Here is a 16648-nt window from a genome sequence, read left to right as displayed (position 1 = left end):
TTTCCTTTGTGACCACCTGTAGCCTAAACGGCTTGATGGATTTTGATGTATGAGGTATCGTTAGATTTGTCTTGATTACGGGAGTGTCATAGGATACATTTTATCCTAAAAGTCCCACGGGATAAAGACATAATAATATTTTTTCTAAATTTCCCTTTAAAAAAATATGTATGCGGTATCATTAGATTCATTTCAATCACTCTTTTTTTAGTGTGCAGTCGGGTATTTTGTTTTTTTAATAATAATTTTTACTTGTTTTGTATTGTATCTTTTAAAAACACGTTTTGCAAATTTCGAGATCATTTTTTCATTAAATAATTTCAATCTTCTATTTTCATTATTGCTTCTGTTAAAAACAATCGCTTTCTATATTATCGAAGTCGTGCAAAACTGAAAGAGAAAGTGATATTTAAATTTTGTATTATAATGTTTAATATATTTAAAGACAAGTAATTTTATCGGCTGGGATCTTAGAGACTGGGCTGCTCGAAAACTGAGCATTGATTTATTTATTTTTTCTTATATTTCGCTTTTTTATACTTTTGATTAAATAAAAAAAATAGGGTACATAGTATATGATTAATGAATATCGATCAAATTATGAAGTATGGTGGTGTAAGATTTTTAAACATTATTTTTTCAATTATTTATTCTTCAATAATATATCATAATAACAACATTATAGATTGATGTAAGTAACACAACATAAATATACAGGTATTACATATTATATTTAAGTTAAAAAATGTGTCAGTTTGCTATTTTCTTTTTAGTTGGTACAACTATAGGGATGTACATACAACAAAACTAAGCTACAAAAATACACAAATTACATCGCCAATTACATTCTGTTGTTGAAACATGGATAATGATAATAATAGAAAAAACATACAATTTCTTAGCGTTTTTTGTCATAATATACCCTATATTATATTTTATATTTTTTATGATTATGAAACAATTAATTGTGATTAAGTACTTGTTTGTTTAATTGAGTAAGTGTTGTCTTGGACTTTTTTTTCTGACAAAATAAAAATTAGAAATTATATTGCTGTAATCCAAGAGCTGATGATAGCTAGAATAATTATAGATAAAAAAAAACAACATCGTTTGTTAAAACTCTTAGAGCACACGGAAGCTCGCGGGCTGCTTGCAGCCCGTGCACAACGCACCAGCTAGTTATATACTATAAAGCTACACTACCACTGACTGACTGACATCGGGTTTCTCGGAAACTACGCGGAAAGTTGGGGGGATTTCGACGTGATCGTGTAGAGGTGCGCCGAGTGACCACCGGAAAAATATTGACATCTCCAACACCCTGGACAAGAGAGTGGACCCCTGGAGGTGCGCAAAAACGGTGATACCTGGAGGGGGGGTGTCTGAACAAAAAATGCTCAGAACTGGTGGCGATTACCAGGTGTGGTGGAAAAATGGGGATTTTCGCGAAAAAAAGATGGCCGCCGTACTTTGCCAAAATCGCCGTTTATGAATCCTTACGTCTCAAATTTGGCACACGTGCTCTGTTCGAGCCGGCGAATCGATCGGTGCCCCGTTCGAGTGGCTCCGGGCCCCCGTTTTCAACTTCCATACAACGTAAACTCCAACGGCCTGCGGAAACGGAGCGAGTTGGGTTGGGGGTCCCGGAACTAAAAATGATCACCACCCTGGGACGCTACCAGGGAGCCATAGTGGGACGCTCGATTTTGGAATTTTTCCATTTTTGGCGCAAACATAAAAACGTAAATTTAGACGAGGTGGTGCAATGGAGAAATACACCAATGACGCATTCGTACTCGCCCAGCTCCCAGGATATCCAGAAAAATCCGAAATCTTAAACTTTCCCTCATCTCTCGAAGACGGTCAACGGCCCGCGCAAACGGTAGCAGCTACATCTGGGGTGCTCAAACTAAACTTGTAGTAGACCTCGAGCAATTACCACAGATAGTGAAAAAAATTCAAAATGGCGGAAAAAATGGCCGCCGCCATACAAATTCTAAAATGGCCATCTCTGGTCCGATCGCGCTGAAACTTGGCACAGGAGCTTTAGTCGAGCCGCACATTGAGATGGCATACTCATAATCGAGTTTCTCGGAACTGGTGGCGATTACCAGGGGAGGTGGAAAAATGGGGATTTTCGCGAAAACAAGATGGCCGCCGTACTTTGCCAAAATCGCCGTTTATGAATCCTTACGTCTCAAATTTGGCACACGTGCTCTGTTCGAGCCGGCGAATCGATCGGTGCCCCGTTCGAGTGGCTCCGGGCCCCAGTTTCCAACTTTCATACAACGCGAAATCCAACGGCCCGCGGAAACGGTCCGAGTTGGGTGGGGGGTCCCGGAACTAAAAATGATCACCACCCTGGGACGCTACCAGGGAGCTACAGTGGGACGCTCGATTTTGGAATTTTTCCATTTTTGGCGCAAACATAAAAACGTAAATTTAGACGAGGTGGTGCAATGGAGAAATACACCAATGATGCATTCGTACTCGCCCAGCTCCCAGGATATCCAGAAAAATCCGAAATCTTAAACTTTCCCTCATCTCTCGAAGACGGTCAACGGCCCGCGCAAACGGTAGCAGCTACATCTGGGGTGCTCAAACTAAACTTGTAGTAGACCTCGAGCAATTACCACAGATAGTGAAAAAAATTCAAAATGGCGGAAAAAATGGCCGCCGCCATACAAATTCTAAAATGGTCATCTCTGGTCCGATCGCGCTGAAACTTGGCACAGGGGCTTTAGTCGAGCCGCACATTGAGATGGCATACTCATAATCGAGTTTCCATCGCTGGTTTCCGAGTTTCATACAACGCGAAATTCGACGGCTCTCCAAAACGGCACTAGATAGCCGGGGGGTGTAGAACTAAAAATTGATCAGGAAGATGGGGCGCTCCCAGGGCAATCGAGAAATTTCAAATTGGACGCAATTTTTTTTTCAAAAATGGCCAATTTTTCAAAGCAAGTTGGTGGCGCCGGTTACTTTACGATCGGTCTGAAAATTGACTTCTGTGCTCTAATCGGCCATATTTACAAAACTGCATACTCAGAATTTCTCTCCGACCCTCGGTTTCCATTTTCCATACATCACGAAATTCAACGGCTCTCTGAACCGGTGGCAGGTAGGGCGGGGTCGCCGAAGTAAAAAATGCTTCAAAACCTGGTCCGCTTCCAGGCATGTAAAAATATTTGGTAAAAAGCGAAATTTTTTTTTTCGAAAATTTTGTATGGAAATTTCCATAGTAGGAAGGGTAATTGAATAGCAACGGCAAAAGACGGCGCCGCGGGCTGCTTGCTGCTCGCGCACCGCGCAACCTCGAAGGTCGACAGCCTCCCGGAGTAATAAATATTTATTAACTTTTGAACTACCGCACGAGCCAAGCGAGCGAAGCGAGCGAATCACGGCAGCGGCTGGCGTAAATATTTAAATAGGTAGCGAGGAGCGAAGCGACGAGCGTGTTAGGTTAACTTTTGAACTACTGCACTAGCCAAGCGAGCGAAGCGAGCAAGTCACGTCAGCGGCCGGCGTAAAAATTCAAAGAAGTAGCGAGGAGCGAAGCGACGAGCGAGTTAGGTTAACTTTTGAACTATCCCTTTTACCAGACTCACAGAAAAAGAATCGAAGGAATTCAAAGAAGACTTGTTCGCCAGCTGGCTTACCGAGCTGGTATCAAGAAATCATTGACTCGATATGAAGACAGACTTAAATATTTCAATATGAGATCTCTTGAGTCGCGTCGCACTATAGCTGATCTTCTGTTTTTGTATAAAGTGTTTAATAATGGTTTCGACTGTCCAGCGTTACTAACCAGATTTAATATTAATGTACCATCTAGAGTTCCTCGTCAACCTCGTTGCCTTTTTAGTGCCCCCTCTTATCGGACAAACCTTGGTAAAAACTCACCAACAGTCAGACTCACCCATGAGTATAACAAGCTCACTGGTATCTCGCAAGACATAGACATCTTCAGTCAATCTCTAACACGCTTCAAATCGTTAATCCTTCAATTTAGCCAATGATAAAAGTTTCTATTTTTCCTTTATTAATTAATGTAACCAACCTGTATAATTTTATTGTAGTGATTAATTTTAATATACCTAATTGTAATTGAATAATATTTGCAATTTTAATAATAATTATGTATTTGAATTCTGTATATAATTAATTGCTCTTTAATTTTTTATTATATAATATTTTTTTTTATAATATTTTTTTATAATTTGACGAATATAATTGTAATTTTAGATTTGTAATTGTAATACTTTTTTGGTTTTCCTATATAATTAATGTTATTAAATTTATTTTAATATTTTTAAGAAATTGACGAATTGTAATTGTAATTGTAATGGTAATTGTAATTGTAATTGTAATTTTAATTTTAATTTTAATTTTAATTGTAATTGTAATCCATTCTGAACGCTGTAATTTCCTTTAATTAGAGGTGTAGAAGATCATGTACTTGTATTAGATGTAACGAATGTAATCTGTATCCTCTGTCGGAAATTCTAAAATAAATAAATAAATAAATAAATAAATACTGCACTAGCCAAGCGAGCGAAGCGAGCAAGTCACGTCAGCAGCCGGCGTAAATATTGAAAGAAAGAGCGAGGAGCGAAGCGACGAGCGAGTTAGGTTAACTTTTGAACTACTGCACTAGCCAAGCGAGCGAAGCGAGCAAGTCACGTCAGCGGCCGGCGTAAATATTCAAAGAAGTAGCGAGGAGCGAAGCGACGAGCGAGTTAGGTTAACTTTTGAACTACTGCACTAGCCAAGCGAGCGAAGCGAGCCAGTCACGTCAGCGGCCGGCGTAAATATTCAAATAGGTAGCGAGGAGCGATTAAGCGACGAGCGTGTTAAGTAAACTCTTGAACAGAAGCGACTTTAGGGCGATTCCCACTCAAACAAAAAAACTACGTAGGTTAAAAACTATTAAAACTACGTTAAAAAAACCGACTTCAAAAACGGAAAAGTAGGTTCTTATTTTTAGTGCCGAAAACATAATGATTTTGATTTTAAACGAAGCTACTAAAAAGACTGAAGTTTTCAATACGTAATAATATATTCATCTTCACACATTTATTGAGTGAATGAGCCAATCGTTCACGCTTTATAAGCGTAGGACTTACACCAAGAGTAGTGTAGTTTTTGTATCGAAAATAGCCAATTTTTTGTATTGCGAATAATGTAATTGAATTGCAAGTAGGTAGTTCTTGTATCGAAATAATCGTAGTTCTTGTATCAAAAAATAGCGTAGTTTAATAAGTGCTTATGCTTGGCACCGACTTCAAACCTATATAGTGAATAACACAACTAAATAATATGTAGTAACTAATTAATTATTTTTTACTTTTCCGTTTTTGAAGTCGGTTTTTTTAAAGTAGTTATTTTTATAGTGTAACGATATCTTATTCGATACACCCTTTGACTTTAGTGCTATGGCTTTCACTTAGATATTTTTAGTGCCGAAAGCATAATGAATTTGATTTTAAACGACGCTACTAATGATGACTTGAAGTTTTCAATATGTTTTATACATCTTCACACATTTATTGTCTTGAACAGTTTATTATGAAAAGTCACCGCTATTGATTAGACACATCAAAAAAATAAAATTCGGGATCACGTTTCAAAAATTTAACCAATATTTGAATAAGTAATTTATAAGCAGTTTCGACTGACTGTAGAATCGCTGTTAGCAGATGTAACAAATGGATAGGAAATTTGAATGCATTTTCAAATGACTGAAGATTTCTGCTCTGGGATGAGCCGCGAGCTGCTTGCAGCTCGCGCACCGCACGTCCTCGAAGGTGAACAGCCCCCCGGAATAGAAAATATTTGAATGGGGAATTTATAAGCAATTCGATTGACTGTGGAATCGCTGTTAGCAGATAATAACAAATTGACAGGGAATTTTAACGCATTTTCAAATGACTGAAGATTTCTGCCCTGGGATGAGCCGCGAGCTACTTGCAGCTCGCGCACCACGCACCCTCGAAGGTGAACCGCCCCCCGGAATATAAAATATTTGAATTTGAAATTTATAAGCACTTCCGATTGACTGTGGAATCGCTGTTTGCAGATAATAGCAAATTTACGGGGAATTTTAATGCATTTTCAAATGACTGAAGATTTCTGCCCTGGGATGCTTCGCGGGCTGCTTGCAGCCCGCGCACTACGCTCCCTCGAAGGTGGACAGCCTCCCGGAGTGGAAAATACTTGAATGGGGAATTTATAAGCATTACCGACTGACTGTAGAATCGCTGTTAGCAGATGTTACAAATGGACAGAAAATTCGAATTTATTTTCAAATGACTGCCCTATTGCTTCAACCCAGGGGCAAAAGGGGCTCGCGGGCTGCTTGCAGCCCGCGCACAACGCACCTTCGAAGGTCGACAGCATTCCAGAATAGAAAATATTTGAATTGGGAATTTATAAGCATTACCGACTGACTGTAGAATCGCTGTTAGCAGATGTAACAAATGCACAGAAAATTCGAATATATTTTTAAATGACTGCCCTATAGCTTCAACCCAGGGGCAAAAGGGGCTCGCGGGCTGCTTGCAGCCCGCGCACAACGCACCAGCTAGTTATAATATATAAAGCTACACTACCACTGACTGACTGACATCGGGTTTCTCGGAAACTACGCGGAAAGTTGGGGGGATTTCGACGTGATCGTATAGAGGTGCGGCGAGTGACTACCGGAAAAATATAGCGATCTCGATCACCTTCGAATACCGAGTGGACCCCTGGAGGTGCGCAGAAACGGTGCCACCTGGAGGGGGGGTGTCTGAACAAAAAATGCTCGGAACTGGTGGCGATTACCAGGGGAGGTGGAAAAATGGGGATTTTCGCGAAAACAAGATGGCCGCCGTACTTTGCCAAAATCGCCGTTTATGAATCCTTACGTCTCAAATTTGGCACACGTGCTCTGTTCGAGCTGGCGAATCGATCGGTACCCCGTTCGAGTGGCTCCGGGCCCCAGTTTCCAACTTTCATACAACGTAAACTCCAACGGCCTGCGGAAACGGTGCGAGTTGGGTTGGGGGTCCCGGAACTAAAAATGATCACCACCCTGGGACGCTACCAGGGAGCCATAGTGGGACGCTCGATTTTGGAATTTTTCCATTTTTGGCGAAAACATATAAACGTAAATTTAGACGAGGTGGTGCAATGGAGAAATACACCAATGATGCATTCGTACTCGCCCAGCTCCCAGGATATCCAGAAAAATCCGAAATCTTAAACTTTCCCTCATCTCTCGAAGACGGTCAACGGCCCGCGCAAACGGTAGCAGCTACATCTGGGGTGCTCAAACTAAACTTGGAGTAGACCTCGAGCAATTACCACAGATAGTGAAAAAAATTCAAAATGGCGGAAAAAATGGCCGCCGCCATACAAATTCTAAAACGGCCATCGCTGGTCCGATTGCGCTGAAACTTGGCACAGGGGCTTTAATCGAGCCGCATATTAAGTTGGCATACTCATAATCGAGTTTCCATAGCTGGTTTCCGAGTTTCATACAACGCGAAATTCGACGGCTCTCCGAAACGGCGCAAGATAGGTGGGGGGTGTAGAACTAAAAAATGATCAGGAAGATGGGGTGCTACCAGGGCAATCGAGAAATTTCAAATTGGACGTAATTTTTTTTCAAAAAATGGCCAATTTTTCAAAGCAAGATGGTGGCGCCGGTTACTTTACGATGGGTCTAAAAATTGACTTTTGTGCTCATATCGGCCATATTCACAAAACTGCATACTCAGAATCTCTCTCCGACCCCTGGTTTCCATTTTCCATACATCACGAAATTCAACGGCTCTCTGAACCGGTGGCAGGTAGGTTGGTGTCGTCGAAGTAAAAAATGCTTCAAAACCTGGTCCGCTTCCAGACATGTAAAAATTTTTGGTAAAAAAGCGAATTTTTTTTTTTCGAAAATTTTGTATGGAAATTTCCATAGTAGGAAGGGTGATTGAAGAGCAACGGCAAAAGACGGCGCCGCGGGCTGCTTGCTGCCCGCGCACCGCGCTACTTCGAGGGTTGACAGCCTCCCGGAGTAGAAAATATTTATTAACTTTTGAACTACCGCACGAGCCAAGCGAGCGAAGCGAGCGAGTCACGGCAGCGGCCAGCGTAAATATTCAAATAGGTAGCGAGGAGCGAAGCGACGAGCGTGTTAGGTTAACTTTTGAACTACTTACCGCACGAGCCAAGCGAGCGAAGCGAGCGAGTCGCGTCAACGGCCGGCCTAAATATTCAAATAGGTAGCGAGGAGCGAAGCGACGAGCGTGTTAGGTTAACTTATGAACTACCTATCGCACGAGCCAAGCGAGCGAAGCGAGCGAGTTGCGGCAGCGGCCGGCCTAAATATTCAAATAGGTAGCGAGGAGCGAAGCGACGAGCGTGTTAGGTTAACTTATGAACTACCTATCGCACGAGCCAAGCGAGCGAAGCGAGCGAGTTGCGGCAGCGGCCGGCCTAAATATTCAAATAGGTAGCGAGGAGCGAAGCGACGAGCGTGTTAGGTTAACTCTTGAACAGTTTATTATGAAAAGTCACTGCCCGCTATCGATAAGACGTTTCAAAAATTTTACCAATATTTAAATAAGTAATTTATAAGCAGTTTAGGTAGCGAGGAGCGAAGCGACGAGCGTGTAAGGTTAACTTTTGAACTACCGCACGAGCCATGCGAGCGAAGCGAGCGAGTCACGGCAGCGGCCGGCCTAAATATTCAAATAGGTAGCGAGGAGCGAAGCGACGAGCGTGTTTGGTTAACTTTTGAACTACCTATCGCACGAGCCAAGCGAGCGAAGCGAGCGAGTCGCGGCAGCGGCCGGCCTAAATATTCAAATACATAGGTAGCGAGGAGCGAAGCGACGAGCGTGTTAGGTTAACTCTTGAACAGTTTATTATGAAAAGTCACTGCCCGCTATCGATAAGACGTTTCAAAAATTTAACAACATTTGATTAAGTAATTTATAAGCAGTTTCGACTGACTGTAGAATCGCTGTTAGCAGATGTGACAAATGGAAAGGAAAATATTTGAATGGGGAATGTATAAGCACTTCCGATTGACTGTGGAATCGCTGTTAGCAGATAAAAGCAAATTGACGGGGAATTTTAACGCATTTTCAAATGACTGAAGATTTCTGCCCTGGGATGCTTCGCGGGCTGCTTGCAGCCCGCGCACCACGCACCCTCGAAGGTGGACAGCCTCCCGGAGTGGAGAATACTTGAATGGGGAATTTATAAGCATTACCGACTGACTGTAGAATCGCTGTTAGCAGATGTAACAAATGGACAGGAAATTCGAATGCATTTTCAAATGACTGCCCTATTGCTTCAACTCAGGGGCAAAAGGGGCTCGCGGGCTGCTTGCAGCCCGCGCACAACGCACCAGCTTGCTGCCCGCGCACCGCGCTACTTCGAGGGTTGACAGCCTCCCGGAGTAGAAAATATTTATTAACTTTTGAACTACCGCACGAGCCAAGCGAGCGAAGCGAGCGAGTCACGGCAGCGGCCAGCGTAAATATTCAAATAGGTAGCGAGGAGCGAAGCGACGAGCGTGTTAGGTTAACTTTTGAACTACTTACCGCACGAGCCAAGCGAGCGAAGCGAGCGATTCGCGTCAACGGCCGGCCTAAATATTGAAATAGGTAGCGAGGAGCGAAGCGACGAGCGTGTTAGGTTAACTCTTGAACAGTTTATTATGAAAAGTCACTGCCCGCTATCGATAAGACGTTTCAAAAATTTTACCAATATTTGAATAATAAGTAATTTATAAGCAGTTTAGGTAGCGAGGAGCGAAGCGACGAGCGTGTAAGGTTAACTTTTGAACTACCACACGAGCCATGCGAGCGAAGCGAGCGAGTCACGACAGCGGCCGGCCTAAATATTCAAATAGGTAGCGAGGAGCGAAGCGACGAGCGTGTTAGGTTAACTTTTGAACTACCTACCGCACGAGCCAAGCGAGCGAAGCGAGCGAGTTGCGGCAGCGGCTGGCCTAAATATTCAAATAGGTAGCGAGGAGCGAAGCGACGAGCGTGTTAGGTTAACTCTTGAACAGTTTATTATGAAAAGTCACTGCCCGCTATCGATAAGACGTTTCAAAAATTTTACCAATATTTGAATAATAAGTAATTTATAAGCAGTTTAGGTAGCGAGGAGCGAAGCGACGAGCGTGTAAGGTTAACTTTTGAACTACCACACGAGCCATGCGAGCGAAGCGAGCGAGTCACGACAGCGGCCGGCCTAAATATTCAAATAGGTAGCGAGGAGAGAAGCGACGAGCATGTTAGGTTAACTTTTGAACTACCTATCGCACGAGCCAAGCGAGCGAAGCGAGCGAGTCGCGGCAGCGGCCGGCCTAAATATTCAAATAGGTAGCGAGGAGCGAAGCGACGAGCGTGTTAGGTTAACTCTTGAGTTTATTATGAAAAGTCACTGCCCGCTATCGATAAGACGTTTCAAAAATTTAACAATATTTGAATAAGTAATTTATAAGCAGTTTCGACTGACTGTAGAATCGCTGTTAGCAGATGTTACAAATGGAAAGGAAATTCGAATGCATTTTCAAATGACTGAAGATTTCTGCCCTGGGATGAGCCGCGAGCTGCTTGCAGCTCGCGCACCACGCACCCTCGAAGGTGAACCGCCCCCCGGAATAGAAAATATTTGAATTTGAAATTTATAAGCACTTCCGATTGACTGTGGAATCGCTGTTTGCAGATAATAGCAAATTGACGGGGAATTTTAATGCATTTTCAAATGACTGAAGATTTCTGCCCTGGGATGCTTCGCGGGCTGCTTGCAGCCCGCGCACTACGCTTCCTCGAAGGTAGACAGCCTCCCGGAGTGGAAAATACTTGAATGGGGAATTTATAAGCATTACCGACTGACTGTAGAATCGCTGTTAGCGGATGTAACAAATGGACAGAAAATTCGAATTTATTTTCAAATGACTGCCCTATTGCTTCAACCCAGGGGCAAAAGGGGCTCGCGGGCTGCTTGCAGCCCGCGCACAACGCACCTTCGAAGGTCGACAGCATTCCAGAATAGAAAATATTTGAATTGGGAATTTATAAGCACTTCCGATTGACTGTGGAATCGCTGTTAGCAGAAAATTACAAATGGACTGGGAATTCTAACACATTTTCTAATGACTGCCCTATTGCTTCAACCCAGGGGCAAAAGGGGCTCGCGGGCTGCTTGCAGCCCGCGCACAACGCACCAGCTAGTTATTATTATTATAATATATAAAGCTACACTACCACTCACTGACATCGGGTTTCTCGGAAACTACGCGGAAAGTTGAGGGGATTTCGACGTGATCGTGTAGAGGTGCGCCGAGTGACCACCGGAAAAATATTGACATCTCCAACACCCTGGACAAGAGAGTGGACCCCTGGAGGTGCGCAAAAACGGTGATACCTGGAGGGGGGGTGTCTGAACAAAAAATGCTCAGAATTGGTGGCGATTACCAGGGGAGGTGGAAAAATGGGGATTTTCGCGAAAACAAGATGGCCGCCGTACTTTGCCAAAATCGCCGTTTATGAATCCTTACGTCTCAAATTTGGCGCACGTGCTTTGTTCGAGCCGGCGAATCGATCGGTGCCCCGTTCGAGTGGCTCCGGGCCCCCGTTTCCAACTTCCATACAACGTAAAGTCCAACGGCCCGCGGAAACGGTGCGAGATGGGTGGGGGGTCCCGGAACTAAAAATGATCACCACCCTGGGACGCTACCAGGGAGCCGTAGTGGGACGCTCGATTTTGGAATTTTTCCATTTTTGGCGCAAACATAAAAACGTAAATTTAGCCGAGGTGGCGCAATGGAGAAATACACTAATGACGCATTCGTACTCGCCCAGCTCCCAGGATATCCAGAAAAATCCGAAATCTTAAACTTTCCCTCATCTCTCGAAGACGGTCAACGGCCCGCGCAAACGGTAGCAGCTACATCTGGGGTGCTCGAACTAAACTTGGAGTAGACCTCGAGCAATTACCACAGAATGCAAAAAAATTTCAAAATGGCGGAAAAAATGGCCGCCGCCATACAAATTCTAAAACGGCCATCGCTTGTGTGATCGCGCTGAAACTTGGCACAGGGGCTTTAATCGAGCCGCACATTGAGGTGGCATACTCATAATTGAGTTTCCATCGCTGGTTTCCGAGTTTCATACAACGCGAAATTCGACGGCTCTCTGAAACGGCGCCAGATAGGTGGGGGGTGTAGAACTAAAAAATGATCAGGAAGATGGGGTGCTACCAGGGCAATCGAGAAATTTCAAATTGGACGCAATTTTTTTTCAAAAAATGGCCAATTTTTCAAAGCAAGATGGTGGCGCCGGTTCCGTCACGATCGGTCTGAAAATTGACTTTTGTGCACTGATCGGTCTGATTTACAAAACTGCATACTCAGAATTTCTCTCCGACCCCCGGTTTCCATTTTCCATACATCACGAAATTCAACGGCTCTCCGAACCGGTGGCAGGTAGGTCGGGGTCGCCAAAGTAAAAAATGCTTAAAAACCTGGTCCGCTACCAGGCACATAAAAATTTTTGGTAAAAAGCGAAATTTTTTTTTTCGAAAATTTTGTATGGAAATTTCCATAGTAGGAAGGGTAATAGGAATAGCATCGGCAAAAGACGGCACCGCGGGCTGCTTGCTGCCCGCGCACCGCGCAACCTCGAAGGTCGACAGCCTCCCGGAGTAGAAAATATTTGAATAAGTAGGTAGGTTATATAAGCAGTTTCGACCGACTGTGGAATCGCTGTTAGCAGATAATAACAAATGGATAGGGGATTATAATTTATAATGCATTTTCAAATCACTAAAGATTTCGTTACGTAAAGTACAAAATTTTATATAATTATATCAATATCTAAATTTTTAGTTAAACATCAAAAGTTTTAATGAAACTTGAAAAAACACTTGAATGTGATTCGTAAATAGATAGATAGGTATAGGTATATATTTTTTTTAGCTCTCCGCGCGCCAGCGGCTTCGCCAGCGTAGTTGAAGAACCCGCATAGTTGTGAATAAAATAATAATATAGGTAATGATGAACCGAGATGAGTAATTTCTATTGATGTTATTAAAACAAGTAGGTATTAGAAATCGAGGTTAAACAACCATATTTTTTTTCTCTACGAACGGATCTCACCAGTGTTGAGATTTCGACTCGATTTATCGTAATTGACACAGTTAAACGGGACGAATAATAATTAATATTGACCATTGATTGCTATGGGGTCTATAAACCCATCGTATATTTGCATAACAATTTTTTTCAAAAATATTTAATGTGTAGAAATCTAAGCTAGAAATGGACTGTTTAATTTTTTATTAAATATGTAAGTTAGGTACATATCGTTTCTGTAAATTTTGTTTTGTGTGCATTGTACAATAAAGTGTTGTCTATTTCAATTTCTATTTCTAAGTGGGTAGGTACATAGATTTAAATAAAAATGATTCAAGTGCGAGTTGGACTCACAACACTAAGGTTTCCATATAAGTATGAAACTTCACTAAAAAACCTTGCCAAGATTGCTTAGGTATATCTACGGTTTTTATTATTTTTGTTGTCGAAGCGACATCGACATCATGATCTCTGAAATTTTCAAATGTAGGTATCAAGGTTCATGAGATCAGAGATACAGCCTGGTAGCAGATGGACAGACAGCCAGTCAGTAATATACTTCCCTTTTTACCCTTTGAGTATAGATTCTTAAAAACAGAAAATTATCATTGTTTATAAATTTTTAAAACAATAATATTCAAGATCTGTAGAACAAGTGTAGAACCTATTATACTATCTCATTAAACATGTAAGTATAGTAATAACTAATAAGTATTTATTTATAATGATTTTTTATTTCATTTAGCTTTTACCAATGTTGTACCTAATAAAAATTAAGTCTGAATAAAATGTACCTACCTACCCTCTTCAAATATTTATATGATTTCAAATCAAATTGGAATAATAAAAATTAATAATCAACAAGCATTCAATGAGAATTTTATAAATCAATATGTACTTAGGTACTTTAAAATATGCAATATGCAAAGTTATCTAACATTAAATTAGCTATATTTTAAAAAATTATATGAAAGCAATTTAAATTATTTGTATAGCAATATACCTAAATCATTTGTTTCTACTTTATAAATATTATTACTAATTATTACTAATAAGAGACACTAGATGAATAAGAAAATGAAACACATTATAAAGTTTCCATTATAATATATTTACACTGAAAACATAATATCCAAACCATGATATTTATTTAATTATTATATGACTTTGTGTAGACTGTAGGTATAGGTACCATGTTTAAATCAATATTTTAATGATACAGTAGCTTTTATTTCATATTTTTGTCAAGACTTTTGCAGGAATCCCAAGTTAAGTACCTATGTTGTTTTTTAAACATATTTTTTGGATAGATATATATTAAATTTATGATGTTTGGTGAATTAAAATTGATAAAGAGTACGGCCACATTACTATACTCGGTTCCTTTTTTCTTATAGCAAACAATGCTGTTTAAAATGTAGACGGCTTATTTGCTTTATGTTATAGTATACTCGGTTCCTTTTTTCTTATAGCAAACAATGCTGTTTAAAATGTAGACGGCTTATTTGCTTTATATTATAGTAAAAGAACTAAGAAGTATAAAATGTACAGTAACAATAGCTATCAAGTTTTCAGAGACATCATGGTTATTCAAATTGAAATTTATACACTATTTTTTCATCTATATAATACCATCAAATCAAATGATACCATCAATGGGTCAATCAGTCTATGTTATTCAATATTAATAATACAAATAACTTTCTGGAATCTTTTATAAATTTAAAATGTGAGCATCTGCAAATCATAAAACATTTCCTTTATGTTTGGTAAATTCAACTTTTGTTTTTCTTCATTTTCATATTCTGATCCTAAGTTCTGATCTTATTAGATTTCACTTGTTTTACACTTGGCATTGTAGTCTTCTTTCATCACAAAAATATATTATGTTTTAATTCATTGTTAACCATTGTTCGATTTTTATTCAATGACATAAAAACTTCTTATCCACTTCTTTTGGAATTATAAATTGGCAAAACATATTTTTGTTATGCATAAATAACACATAATATTTTACATTAAACACAAGAAGCCGTTTTCTTATTTGTTTTCGGAAAGTTGTTTGTTGACATAAAATTATTCATTTGACGTTACAATGATCATTTAAAATTTGACATTAGTATCAATAGTAAAAAAGTGCATTATCAATTGAAAGACTTTAATTCATTAAATCTTTAAAAGAAATATAATGACATAAAAATAACACAAATTTAATGAAATTAAAAAAATTACGAGCACGTATAACTTTTTTCCAAGTGCATTTAAATTAAAACATTGCTATTATGACCAAAAAATGTATAATGTTGGCAGCATTGGATATATTTTTCTCAAATCAGAATAAACGAATAAAATTTATTAATTTGCAATTTATTTAAGACGATACATTTTTTTTTACTTTAGAATAATTTTATAAATATTTTAGTTGTGTTTAATAATTATGAAAATATTGATTTCTTGTTTATGTTTATAAAAAACATAATTTGACTTTTATATTTGATATTCAAGGTATTCATAGACACAGTCTTCTATAATTATTGTGTATTAATAAAAATAAATTAAACATTAGTTACTTGTTATTATTATATTTTATTAAAGGAAAAAAGAAATAATAAATATACCTATTTGTATTTAATATATTCAATATAGCATATTTTCGAAAAATAATTAAATATGAAAATAATAAAACATAAATCATTAGACTCCTTATGCTACGGCCACACTACCTTACCGTCTACCGGGCTGTTACCGCAATAATTATGGCATTATATTACCGTCTAAATTACTGCATGAACTGATGACGTGGTTACGTCGTTCGGTCGATACGTGCGTCGCCGGTGAGCTCATATTGCACACTGGACAAACGGTAGTGTGGCCGCATACGCAATAATTACCGCGGTAATTTTCTTTGATGTGCGAAAGAATACCGCCGCCGGAGCTATTGCCTACCGCCATTTGTCATATTGATTGGCATTGTAGAATTATGGCCATAAGTCGTGGTTACACCGAGGTGTTGTTAAAGTTGTGGCAATAATTATTGGCATATCACGGTAGTGTGGCCGTAGCATAAACTAACAGTTGGATTTTAATATAATACTTACATATTATTATGTTTCTATATTATTTTATTATTATTTTAATATATTTTTTAGATTGGATTACGTATTTTAAATATTTATTATTAATTAAAATATATTAAAAAAAAAAAAATACATAACTGTGAAATTGTCTATTCCCACTTTTTTCGTAATGTTTGCAATTATTTTTACTTCCGGTGGGAAATAAGATAACGCCCCGCGCCCGCGCCAATGCCCAATTCTCTTCCATTAACATTTCGTCTGTTCGGCGTTCGCAGGGTAAGTCGATTTACATATTTTATTATTAATTAATAATTGGTCTCATATTGTACTTGGAAGTTGGAGTGATTAATGATTTGAGTTTTATTGTTGTCTTTCTTCATACATTTTTCTTACTAACAATTAAATTTGTTACTTTAGGTAATTATAAAATATAAAA

The 16648-nt window shown here is 39.6% G+C and overlaps 1 protein-coding gene across 2 annotated transcripts in view; it reads left to right on the top strand.

Moving 5' to 3' along the window:
- The window catches only part of LOC123704897, a 490404-nt gene that overhangs the window by 393600 nt on the left and 80156 nt on the right, over positions 1–16648 (top strand). The gene's annotated exons all lie outside the window — the stretch shown is intronic.

The sequence above is a fragment of the Colias croceus genome, chromosome W (assembly GCF_905220415.1).
Source record: "Colias croceus chromosome W, ilColCroc2.1".
In the NCBI taxonomy this organism is placed as follows: domain Eukaryota; kingdom Metazoa; phylum Arthropoda; class Insecta; order Lepidoptera; family Pieridae; genus Colias; species Colias croceus.
The sequence above is the reverse complement of the archived record's forward strand: the minus strand, read 5'-3'. Positions and strand labels throughout refer to the sequence as shown.